The following is a 14,539-nucleotide window of genomic DNA, read 5'->3' on the forward strand; positions in this document are numbered from 1 at the left end:
ATAAGGCCGCACCCCCTTCCAACCGACCACGAGACAGTGGGAGACACAGTCTCATGGTATAGGTACCAGCGCTCATATTTCACTCGGTCTAGATGTTAGAGCATCTCCTGGTACCGAGGAGGTTCTGGAATTTTTACCCAAGATCATCCTACATGCCCACAATGCTACAACCAAGCATTTCTGATATCTCATCTGGCCATCCATGATATATCTGTGGAGGCCATGGCCCTGATGTTACTAGGGTGTACAATGATCAAGTCACATATATGCGAGATGCATGAGTCACACTATCTAGTTATGCAGCAATCCTACGTGTATGGCACGATAATTTGGGCACTCCGTCTCATAAGGAGTCCCGTAAATAGTCTGCCCAATGGCATATGTTATGATCAAACATTTCTCATATCAGGCATATATATAATGCATATGGGCATGAATCATGGAGTTATACTAAGCATTTTATATGGTGATGAACTATCCTTACAACGAAGATGGGCCTTGATGGCCTACACACAACAAGTATGGGCCTATCAATGGGCCCTAGGGAGAGTTATAATGCGGACATTTAACCAACATTATTCTTGCAATGTGGACGTCAAACCAACATTGCTCTCAAGGCATGACTCGCCATAAATGTCATTTCATAACCCATGGTGGAATCACACAATGCAATAGACCTTGTATACATCCCATTGGGCCTCAACCCAAGGGCCTCAAATACATTAAATGGGCCTCAACCCACGGGCCCTAATACATCACAATGGGCCTTAACCCATAGGCTTCAAATACAGCACAATGGGCCTCAACCCACGGGCCCTTATACATCACAATGGGCCTCAACCCATGAACCCTAATACATCACAATGGGCCTTGACCCATGGGCCCCAAATACATCACAATGGGCCTCAATACACATGCCTCAAATACATAACAGGTGGGCCCTGCACCTGGGCCTCAAAACACACAACAGGTGGGCCCCGCTCATGAGTCAAAGATACATCCTAATGAGTCACATGTATATCAAAGTGGGTCTCTTGATTAGGCCACAAAATACATCAAAGTGGGCCTGACGAATGGGCCACAAAGTACATCAAGGTGGGCCTCACAGATGGCCATAAAACACATCAAAGTGGGCCTCAAGGATGATCATATCACGGAGTGGTCCGCCGAGATGTGTTTGAGATCCAACCAAATTCATAAGTTATCATAGAGCTAGATGAAGTGAAAGTAAAATATAAGCTTAATTGGAAGCTAATGTGCCTCCTAAGAGGTTTGAACGGTGAATGTCACTGTCTCCACTATTTTCAATGGTGGGGTCCACTTGAACCTTAGATCTGACTCTTTCTTAGTCTCAAGCCCTAAAATGCACTTTCAAAATGGTTGGACGGCTTGGACCCAACACATGCATCATGGTGGGGTCTATAAGCAAGCTTGCCAAATGGTTGGATGGTTAGAATGCGACACATGCATCATGGTGGGGCCCATAAACATGGCCCACCAATTAATTGGATGGTGTGGATATAACATAGGTGGGGCCTACTGGCCGTCCAGCAAGTGCCTGAACGGCATTGATAAAACACATATATGGTGGGTTCCGGTGTGAGTAAAACACATACATCATTGTGGGTCCCACATGGGGCCCACCATAATGCTTATTTGTCGTCCAACCTGTTGATAAGGTCATACAGACCTGGAATGAAGAGGAAAAACAAATTTCATATGATCCAAAACTTTTGTGAACCCAAAAATGGATTTCAATGGCAGATGGTTTAACCCCACTGTTTCCTATGATGTGGGCCACCTGAGCTTTAGATGGGGCTGATATTTGGAGGGCGGCCCACTGCCCTAAGGGCCTACAAAATGGACGGTGTGGATATACAAAAAACATCACAGTGGGGCCCACATTTGGGACCGTGGTCCCTGGCCCAGACGCAGCAGCAGACGCTGCATGCATTATTTTTTATTTTTTTTTATTTTTTTGAAAAAGTGGTTTTTCCATAGTTTTTCACACATGGGGCCCGCATCAAGTGAATCTACCCCAGCCAATGGATTCTACAGTCCATAACCCATCCATCAAGCCCAATATTGGGCATCTTTCGGCATGTAGAAAAATTAAGGTAAATTTAAACAGTGAAAATCACTGTTTTCAAATGTATGGCCCGCCAGAAAATTAGATCAGCTTCATTTTTCGGCTCAACGCCTAAAATGAGTTGGGAAATGGGATGAACGACGTGGATTGAATCCATACATACATGTGGAGCCTATACAAGTGGCTCACCTAAATGCTTATGAATCAAGCTAATATTTGTGTTTTCCTAGTTCATGTCCAAACGCTGGACGGTTCTGGGCAAGACAAATACATTTAAGGTGGGCCCTGCTTAGGTGGGCCACCACATGATGGGTGGTGTGGAACAACATATATACAAAGTGGGCCCCACCTATAAATGACTTGGATTAAATACATGCTTCATGGTGGGGTCCATCCGGGTGGGCCACATGGACATATCATCACATAAAAAGAAAAAGAGAGAGAGAGAAAGAGAGCTAGAGATCGAGAGAGAGAGAGAGAGACAGGACACATGTGATGGAAGGCTCCGCCACTATGAGCCCTCCCTTGCATTCAATCATGTATCAAGTGGGTCCCAATACATGTGGGCCTACCAAATCAAATATCAATGGTGGAGGTTCCTTCTCCACCCAAAATGGATGGTCTAGATGACCTCTTTCAAGGAAAATAAATATTATGATGAGGTCCATGGAGAATGGCCCCATCATGGAATGATCATGAGGATCAAGGTGGTCCATCAACCACATCAAGGGTCCAAAGTGAGATCCATACCATCAATCAGTAGGCCTCACTTGGCCTATCATCAAAACATGAAAAATCTAGCCTAATAAGCACTCACCGTTTGATCTTCTTGGTCGATTGGAACGCCGAGCTCCTTGTGCTTCACTTTGATGGAGGATGATGAGAGATGAATGGCTAGGATGAAGGATTTTGGGATGGGAAAGTGGGCCGGGAAAGGCTTAGACGTGAGCTCATTTTGGTACTTGGAAAATGTGAAGAGAGAGAGAGAGAGGGTGGTTGTAAGAGAAGTGATGGGTGATGGAGTGATGGATGTGAGGTGATGGTGTACTTGACATGTATGGGTATGTAAGAGAGAGGGTGAGAAAGAGTTGACTTTGGGGTTGCTTGACTTGAGGAGAAAGAAAGCTTTAATTGATTGATTGAGTGATTGATTGATGGGACATGTTGTAGAGATTCTCTTGGGATTGCAAACGCGCGGTGTTTTCTTCAAAATAAACGCAAGCCCATATCTTTTGACCAGGGTATCGGGTCGGTGCGTGAGTCACGGCGTTGGAACCGCGGCGGTGGTGCAGTTGCAATGGTACACGTCTCAGATTAAGCCGACTCAAATCTACAGGATACGACTTAGGGTTGTGCACAAACATCGATCATAGGTCGCAAGTTGCCAGAATTCGACGGGAAGGATTGTGGGAGTCGATGAAACAGTACAGGCTAGGATACGGGTCTTATAGTAGTCATTCAAGATGGTACTTGGATAGTGGATGTTCTAGACATATGACTGGTGATAAGGCAATACTGTCAGACATCAATCAAATTGGTGGTGGCTCAGTAACATTTGGAGATGATAGCAACTGCAAAATCATTGGAAGAGGTAATGTAAAACTCCCTAACCTACTTATTTTTAAAGATGTTTTATATGTCGAAGGTTTGAAACATAATCTACTGATCATAACTCAAATCTGTGATAATAATCATAGTGCTAAATTTTCAAATCATGGATGTGAGATAATTAATAACCAAGGCTATATAATATTAAATTGTCAAAGAACCTTTGAAAATTGATATATCATTGATGAATCTTGTTCTTTAAATCACTCTTGTTATATGGTTCAAACAGACGAAACCGAATAATGGCATCAATGTCTTGGACATGTAAACTATAAAGACTTATACAAACTAAGCAAGAGAGATCATCTTCAAGGCTTACCCAAGCTAAAAAAATTCGAGAAGAAAGTATGTGGTGTCTGCCAAATAGAAAAACAAATCAGGAATTGTCACAAAAAGGTGAACTCCTTAGCCACAACTAGACCTCTTGAACTACTCCATATGGACTTAGTTGGACCAACTCGAACGGAGAGTAGAGGTGGTAAGAAATACTTTCTAGTTGTAGTTGGTGACTACACTAAATAATCTTGGGTAGCCTTTTTAATAGAAAAGTTGAATGCTTTTGACGAAGTCAGAAAGTTATTTAAATGCATCCAGACTGAAAAAGAACTATCTGTGAAAAGAATAAGTAATCATGGCACTAAATTTAAAAATAGCAATTTTGAGAAGTTCTGTAATGACCATGAAATATTACATGAATACTCTGCTCCTAAAAACCCTTAGCAAAATGGTGTTGCTAAAAGGAAAAACAGAGTAGTACAAGAAATGGGGAGTGTTATGCTTAACAGTAAAAAATTAACAAAAAATTTATAGGTTGAAGCCATTAATATTGCTTGCTATATTATTAATCGAGTTTATGTAAGAACAGGTAAAAATAAAACTACTATGAACTCTGGTTTAATTAAAAACCTTTAGTAAAATATTTCCATACTTTCAGAAGTAAATGCTTCATTTTATGAGATCGGGAACACCTGAAAAAATTTGAAGCTAAGAGTGATGAGGGCATATTTTTGGGGTATCCTATAAATAGCAGAGCATATCGTGTTCTGAATAAAAGGATCGGAATGATACAAGAATCCATAAATGTTGTTATTGATGTTCAAACTATCACTCCTAATTATGATTATGATGATGAAATTACTATTGCCAATCAATTTGAACCATCATCAAAATCATATTCAATTGAGAATAGATTAGTCAAGGATCATCCGACTAATCAAATACTTGGTAACCCTCACACTGGTGTTTAAACCAGAAGATACTTGGAAAACATCTGTAATCCTGTGTGCTTCACTTCTCAGATAGAACCATCTAATGTAAATGATGCCCTTGTTGATAAAAATTAGATTTTGGCTATGCAAGATGAACTAAGTCAATTTATCAGAAATGATGTTTGGTATCTAGTTCCTAGACCTTCTAACCAATATATGACTGGAACTAAATAGATTCTCAAAAATAAATCTGATGAATTTGGCAATATTATAAGAAACAAAGCTAGATTGGTTGTACAAGGGTATACTTAAATTGGAGTTGACTATGATGAGACTTTTGCTCTAGTCGCTCATCTTGAATCCATCAGATTGTTTATTTCCATCGCCTGCCATAAAAATTTTAAAATATACCAAATGGAAGTTAAGAGTGTCTTCTTAAACGGTGACTTAAATGAAGAAGTTTATGTAGAACAACCTAAAGGTTTTGAAGATCCTAAACTTCTTAACAATGTATTCCGTCTTAAAAAGGCCCTGTATGGCTTAAAACAAGCTCCAAGAACATGATATGAAAAATTAACTAAATTTCTTCTTAGTCAAAACTTTAAAATGGGAAGTGTTGATAAAACCCTATTTATCAAAAGATTAAATGAAAATATGTTGATTGTTCAAATACATGTAGATGATATTATTTATAGATCAACAAATATTAATCTTTCCTCTACGTTTGCAGATTCTACGAAATCAGAATTTGAGATGAGTATGGTTGGTGAGCTGAACTATTTCCTTAGTCCCCAAGTGAAACAACTTACGGACGGGATATTCATATCCCAAACCAAGAATGCAATGAATCTCATTAAGAAATTTGGGTTTAAGAATGGTAAAAACTTTTCAACACCTATGGCTACAACGTTCAATTTATTTAAAGATGATTCAGGTAAAAGTGTCGACCCGCATCTTTACCATAGTATGATTGGTAGTCTATTATATTTAACTGCCAGCAGACCTGACATTTCTTTCAATGTAGGCGTTTGTGCTAGATATCAATCTAACCTTAAATAATCTCATCTGGTTGCAGTTAAAAGAATAATAAAATATGTTACCAGCATTGTCAATTTGGGTTTATGGTATCCTCATGATATGTCTTTACAAATTGCTAGATATTATGATGTTGATTGGGCAAGTAATGTGGACGATAGAAAATCCACAAGTGGTGGATGCTTCTACATTGAAAATTGTCTTGTCTCCTAGATGAGCAAGAAGTAAAAATCAGTATCATTATCTGCTACAGAAGCTAAGTGTATTGCGGCAGGAAATGTATCCATGCAATTAATGTGGATGAAACGTATGTTATCAGACTATAGTATTGATTAAGATACCATGAATTTATACTGCGACAATACCAGTGCTATAAACACATCTAAAAATTCCATTCAACATTCTCAAACTAAACACATCGATATTCGATATCATTATATCCGAAAATTAGTTGAAAGAAAGAGTGTCATGCGTGAATATATCAATACTGAAAAACAACTTGCAGACCTTCTAACAATACCACTGGATAGTGTCAGATTCCTTAATTTTAAAAATGATATTGGATTATCTTGTATTTCTTAGTTAATCATTCCTCATTGTAATTTATTTTTATTGTCTTTTATTTAATGTTGCATTAAAAGGATAACATAAAAAATATATATAATACCATTTTTTTTTTTTGGATTTTTTTTTGCCAACTCATAGTTGACCGACCAGTTTGGCCAACCGAGCACCTCACTAAGGCTAACCAAACCGGGTGCAATTTGAGCAAATAGGGGAAAAAATCTCAGAGCCACCATTTCCAGTTCATCTTCCTCGACTCGTCGTTGCTTCCTTCGGCCAACCCATCATTCTAAAGTCTTAGTAAGTGGTTATTTTGTGATTTTCTTCTAGATTTAAGTTCCTAATTGTGATTTATTTGAGATTCCATCATTTTATTTGAATCTAGAACTTTCTTTTTGGTGGGTTTAGTTTAAAAATATAATCCAATCTAACCCATCTATTTCTTGGTGATTTCTTGATACTCTTTAATTATTTTGTTCCATGGAACATCGATATAAACATACCATTCAACGTCCTCAATCTAGTTCCTCATTTCGCTCCACTACTTGGGTTGTGCGCACCATCGCACATCGGAGGATGACCTGGAGAATGTACGGGATTTCTGTACTTAGAGTATAATCATTGATTGCACTATGAATGTCAATCACATTCCTAGATTTGGTATTTTTAAAATTCTCTCCAAGGTAGGGTGGGAGAAAATTATTGATTAGGGTGGAGCGACTTACCAGTCAATTACGCAAGGGATGTGTACATCCATTAGTGACTTTTCTCCTGAAGCATCAACATTTTCTATTTAACTGTCACCATTACACCATCCATCATATCTTCTGTTATAGGCATTGATAAGGCGAAAGATGGAATTCCTATCCCGACTCTTTTTTAAAACATATATACTTTAGAAAGAAATTCCATCACCCGGGTGTTATGTGGTTTTAACACTCAATGGCATACCAATAACTTTCTCCCTACTTATAATCTTCTTCCAAAATATCATGTTCTTTATCGCATCTTCACTTTTAACGTTTATCCAAGGGCCGAGAATAAGACCGATCTTACTCCCTATATGATGTGTATTATGCACTACGTTGTATCTGGTATTCACATTTGTCTTCCACCATTGATTTCGTACTTGATTATTCAGTATCGTCTCCATCCTCATCATGGGTCCATTCCATTTGTATTCCTTATGACTTACATTGTTTTGCGGTACAATGTCCAAATTCCCACGAGTTCAAGCTTCCATTCGGAAATGCAAACTTAAATATGATGAAACTTGAATTGAGACCTGAGCAGCGAAGTGATAAGGAAGCTGTTCACAACCCCAAGTGTAGGGTCGCGATGTAGTAATAATCTCGATGAGACAGAGGTCGAATCCACAGGGACTAATCTCATGTGTACTCTAAGGGTAATTATAAATAGAAATAGAAGAAGATGTAAACCTAAATTAGGAAAGTAGAGGGAGTAATTATGAAGGATTTGTTTAGAAACTCAAGTAATTTAAAGGTGGGAACTAGGGTTTCCAGGGATCCACTTGCAGCTATTAGGGTGTTTCCTTATTTGATTCAAGGCACTCAATTAGAATTGGAGTCCTATCCTATCCAATTGGAAGATATTCAATAAGATCAGATCTGAACTTCCATTGACCTAATTCTCAACGAATGAAAGTTGTGAAGATTGGAAGTGATTCCATCACCTAACCATGCCTAGGAGACTATGGTAAACAACAAGATATACCAATCAAACAACCAACATGGGAGAATTGTGAAGAATAGAAAGGATTCCATCACTCAGCCATGCCCAAGGGACGATGATGAACAACAGGATTTCCTATTTTCACAAACTCCAGACAGAAAAAGAAGATACTTCATGCTATTGCAAATCTATTGAAATTTAAGTCACAACAAACCATTAAAAACTAAAAGTATTCTTTAAATATCAAACTAGAATCAAGGAGTTCAACAATAATAAGAATCAAACAAGAAAAACATCTCAACCATGCTACAAGCTTCACCCCTTAGCCCTGGCTAAGGGATCTAGCCAATCATAGACATGTTTGGATTAAAAACCCTAGAAGAAAGTAATAAAAACTAAGAAGAATGGAAGAAAAACTCTTGGGAAGCGGCTCCGACCTTTTTCTCTACTTCTCCGAACCCTAGATATCATAGAAAACTTAGGAAACCCCTATTTATAAGCCAAGTTTCATAAAATCGTAAAATCAAATCAAATTTATGCAGTCCGCGTAAACACTGCGTAACCAGTTCGATGTCATCGAACAACCTTTGATGTCATCGAAGTTTAAATCTGGAAGTCGTGCCTTTTCTTCTTTCGCACTGCATAAGTCTCTGTGTCATCGAACCTTCCTTCGATGTCATTGAGCAAAGCTTCGATTCATCGAACATGTCTTCGAGTCATCGATAAGGTGTCCAAAACAGTCCAGTGAGTTGCTCCATAATTCCTCAATAAATTCGATGCATCGAGCAGTCTTAGATGTCATCAAGCACCTTTCTTCGAGTCATCGAACATGTCTCCGATTAATCGAGAAAAACACCCAATATGTCCAGCAACCAACTTGATTTTCCTCATAAATTTGATGTCATCGACCCGTGTTCAATGTCATCAAGAAATTCTCGATGGCACAGTCTTTATGATTTCTGCGCTTGTTCTTTCGACTTCCTTCCTGCTCCACTTGGTTTTCTTGGATCTTGGAGTCTTGAAATGTTCAATCTTGGTCTCTAAAGATCCCTTCTTTGCTTTGGCAATTCTTGAGTACTAAATCCATGCTTTTAGCATTCTTTTCAATCCAAGCTCTTAAATTCACCTTGCAACACAAACACATGTAAATTATACCATTAAACCATATTATGTTTGTAAAACCAAGAAATAAATGGGGGATAATATGCAATATTTGACCCTCAATAGAAGCAATTCCTAAAAAATACATCAACATTGATAACATTTTTGCTAATTTGGAAGAATCTGGTGATACAAATGATTTAGATTTCCAGCCTTCGTAATTTTCTGAGAGGTTAAAGAGCTTAGAAAAGAAGGTGTACGATTTACATGTTTCACAGGAAGCATTACTTTAGAATCAGAAACAACAAATGAAGTACATAAAAGGTATTTCATCATTTTAGTAGGAGTATGAAGATCAATGATCCTGATATGCCTGCACCATCTTCTTCTAGCTCTGATTGGTAAATTTTATTATGGTTTGTAATATCTTTAATTCTCTCTTATGGATTATTTGCACCAAGATGATTACTCTTTCTTTTCCTTACATACATCTGGATGATATCTAATATCTTTCTATGTTGCATGTTATTATCTTTCATTATCTACTTGAATGCTTTACTTATTTTGTTTCTTCCTTTGTTAACTTCTAACAAAAAGGGGGAGAAAAGATATGGATAATAGGTGGAAATGATCATGAGCACCTCTCTCACATTGAATATCATATGAGCACCTACACTTGCATGCATAAATTTTATGGAATTATATATATTTTTTGTTGCATGTGATATATGTGACTAAGTGCTCAGGGGGAGTTCCATATGCATGATCTAAGGGGGAGTAACATGTTCCAAAATATCTTTGGTGGTGAAATCGTATGTATATAATGTGTTATTAATATGTTGTATTATATTGTGATGAGTTGTATGTTTGTATAAGTGATTTTTGTCAAGAAATTGACAAAGGGGGAGATTGTAAGTGCTTATACTCAAGCACAATTTAGTTGTCAAATTTTGTAGTCCTGAAAGGATCGCAAGCTCTCATGAAGATTCTCTTCGACAACTCATGAAGATATATCATCGACTCGATCAAGCGTCTCATTGAAGACTCAACATCTCAAGTCATGAAAGTAAATGATTCGAAGATCAAAATACTCCGTATGAGTCAACTATCAAGTGGTATAGCCTTAAAGTGAACATAGGATAGGTGTATTTCACATAGCGTTATAATGATCATCTTTTATGTTACAATACACTCAAGTTAGGCCAGCCCGCCATCTGGTTTGGCCAGCCTAACTGCCTTCGGCTAACCCTATATGTTTCGAGCAAGTTTACAGATTGAACAAGATTTTCTACGGCATATTTGGGTAGCCCAACCTTGGGTTCGACCAGCCAAACATGACCATTTGGCTAACCCAGACTTGTTTGGTCAAGTTTTCAACAATAACATGTTTTCGGATTTCAGGCACATTGGGCCAGCCGAACCCTTTGGTCGGCCAACTAAACTTGGGCTTGGGCTAGCCGAATTTTTGAAGGATCTTATCCCACAAAATCTGAAGATCTGTTGGAATGAAATCGTTGGAATGTGGCTAGTCAAACCATCACTCGGGCCAGCTGAATTTTCAAATTCTTTGGCTATAAATAGAGGGCTTCTCTCATTAATCTACACAACGAAAGTTAGTGATAAAATTCATCTTTTCAATTGAAAAAGTCAAGCTCCTCGTAAGCTTTTTTAACATAATTCTAATCTTCTATTTTAGCTTATTTTTAATTTTCTTTCTCAAGACGCTTTAACTATTTTTAATAGAGTAATTCAAACTCTACTTGAGATCTAGAGAATTGAATTTGTAGCACCTAGGGTATTTGTTTTAAATTGAATACTTTGTAGATCCATATATTCTTTTGGGTTAAAATCATACACGACTTCATCAATATCCCCAGAAGAAGATCATTGTATTTAAGCTACAACTACAACTTCGACTCGCCAATCGAAGATAAGTACTATCTTACTTTTATTTCAGTTTGGGTTTTTCTAAGATAGCCCGAAAATCTCAGCGGGTTTGTTTGTGGTGAACCTGTGAAAATCATAAAGTGAATTCTGTTATGATAACTCGTGAAAATCGTAATAATTGTATCAGGTTGTTAAGGTGACCCTAAGAAAACCTTGAGATAGTGAAAGCCAAAATTGCGAGCGTAGTAATTTTAGGAGTGGAGTAGGTTTACGTTTATGCACAAAACCACTATAATTTCTTTGTGCATTATAATGATTGTTTTTATTACTTGTATGCCTATCTTGTGTTTCATTTGCTCTTACTAAAGTTTGATATTTTGATTTCAAAGACGTCATGAAATGAGGTTGTCCTGCCTAAATCTTTTATGTGAAGGTTGTCCTACGAACTATTTGATATCAAGAATTCAATACTCTAAGTAATTGAGTTTATTTGTTTTATTATTCTGCATTGTATCGAAATATTTAGCATAGTCCTATTCAGCCCCACTCTAGGACATCTATAGATCGTCCTTTCACTATGGTTGGAAGGTTTGACTCAAGTGGAAGTAAGAGGCTAAGGGATGGCTGAATGAGACTAGCAGAGGCTAGAAAGGATGAGAGTTTGAGAACTTAAGCACTCCTCATTCTTAATCACTTGCTCTCTTTCTCACACTTGGTTTCTTAGTGGCTCTTCTTGGTAGTTGTTGGTGTGGAATGAGGAGAAGTGAAGGGTATTTATAGCCTTTTGGAATGGTCTTTAGGTAATTCTAGGGAGTTTGAAGGGTAAATGATGATATGACGGCTTAGTATTGGTAGAGGGAAGGGGGATGCCACATGGCACTTCCCTATAGGTTTATAGGGTCTGGTAGAATGGTAAATAGGGTAAATTTTGGGGTCAAATAGATCAAAATAGTTGACTTTTGAGGGGAGCAACTGCTGTGAGCTCAGGGGCACATCTGTCGAGGTAGGGTGGTAATCGGATTACCACCAGCGGTAATCCGATTACCACCCCCACACGGTTGCTTCCAAAGTTTAGTCAATGGGTTTTTCTGGGCTCTGAAAGTGGCCTAAAGCCCATTTTGGATATTTGGCTCAAAAATTGCTCTAAATTGACTCAATTATGACCCAAAAATTGCTCAAAAAATGGATGATTTTGGACAAAGGTTTGGGCATGCTTTGTCTTGGGTGATGGCTCGAGTTAGGTTAGGGTTTAAGGTAATAGAATGGCTCGGGTTCGGCTAGGGTTTAGATCAGGTTTGTGAAATGGCTATGGTTTTAGGTAGGGTGTGGGGTTTAGGTTCAGTTCCTGAGGATCATTTATGCTTTATCAAGTTTCTAGCCCAGGTGGGGTGTCCACACTAATAAAGTACATAAATCAAAAGTGGTCCTACTACCAAGTGGGTCCACAATAAGAGGATGAATGTTGTGGACAACATGTATACAACATATAAGTAGCACATGAAATGTCTCTATGATCAGATTCTCTGTTGAGAAATCTAAGCCAATGGATATTTTGAGAATACATCATTTAGGTTATATATAGGTTTCCAACCATACAGAGCCTTGGATCCATCTGGACCACACATAACAATTCAAGGTTTATCTTTACAAAAGTATCTATCAATCCAGGATTTTTAAAATTTTATCATGAAAGAATCTGACCATAGGGGCCATACATATGATTATTATATATCTCAAGTAAGTTAAGAAAAAATATTAAATACATCTGACTATTGGAATCACGGATATGGCCCACACAAAAATGGTCACAACAAGCTCCCAAATACATTTTCATACAAGGCCAAGATCTCAGTCATCCAAACTCTGATTGAGGCGTATTATATACAGTTGAAAATCTACTTTGATTTTTTATGAAGCCAATGGAATATATCTTTCTATTAGATTTAATAAAGGGACTAAAAATGGGTCGTTTTTTTGGCAAATCGGAACCCTCTGTGTGCTGCTGGACAATAAACAAGTAAATTTAATGCCATGGATGATTGGACCATTAGATGGCTATGAAATTTGGCTGAGAGTTAGCTCATATTGTGTTTCATATTTTTACCAAGTGTCAACTCAAATCTTAGCATGGTTGATTTTATACGATTTTTATAAGTTGTTGTCTAGGTACAGAAATGAAAGTACAAAAATGGAATTACATGTGAAAGGTGTGGATATAATGTTCATCATGGTGGGCCATAATGGCGTGGGCCACTTTACTGACCACCATGGCCAGTAATACATGTACACAGGAGATCCACACCAATGGGCTCCACACACATCAAGAAAATATAAAAGGAAGAAAGAGGAGGATGAAAGGTGGGGTGTAGACTCACCTCAAATGGATGAATGGCTTGATAATTATGTATGGTCCACTCCCTCTAAGTTTGATGATGGGCCACACCTTAGCCCCACTCTGTCTCACTCTCTCTTAAAATCTCAGAATTTTCTAAGTGTAGCAAAAGGATGAGTGTAAGAGAGCTCCTACTCTTATATAGGGAATTGGGGGTTGAGGTGGCAACATGATGTGGCAAGTTTATGGGGTCTTATTGGTGCTAAAAGTGGGTTGGAAGGTGGTATATGGTATAGGTAGTGGATGGATGAGGTTAATGATGCTAAGCATGTATTGGCCAAGGCGGAAGAAATCTAAGCATGCATTGGCTATTGAATGGATAAGGATTGTGGGTTATAGGTGATGCATGGTGGATGATGAAGTGGAGTATTGCAATTGATTATTTGAAGTGATGTGGTAAAAAATAAGACATACAGTGGATGCATGTGTAGGATGAGGTGGACATGGGCCATGATTAGTTTCTAAGGCATGTGGAAAGTGTTAATGATGGATTTTGGGGTGGAATCCAATTTTCTCTTATAGCGCATTATCTTATATGTGCTAGCTCCTTATTTGTCATGCAATGATTGTCTTATCTTATGATAATTTCTATGTTCTAGAAAGTGGGCTTCAAGCCCACATGGGCCCACGTCCAATGGGCCTAACACAATAAAGGTTACTCATGTACAAGTTACGTAATTTGAGTCGTGGATTTGATGGGTCGTATCTCACTAACAGAACATCAGATTGACACAGGGTTTTCACCGTGGCGACCACAACGACGATGCAATCCACGTAGCAGAGGTTTCGAAGGCATCTGAAATAAATCACTCGAGTGGGTTGCTAGGTGCACTAGGGTATAGTGTATGGTCTATCAATGGTGTGGGTTGGGACACGCGTGTGCATGAACCGTGTAATAAAGGACCTGGATCTTACACAAGTATTTTGAATGTATTTATTCATTATCTAGGTAATTTGATCATG

Source organism: Magnolia sinica, chromosome 9 (assembly GCF_029962835.1).
Source record: "Magnolia sinica isolate HGM2019 chromosome 9, MsV1, whole genome shotgun sequence".
Lineage (NCBI taxonomy): Eukaryota > Viridiplantae > Streptophyta > Magnoliopsida > Magnoliales > Magnoliaceae > Magnolia > Magnolia sinica.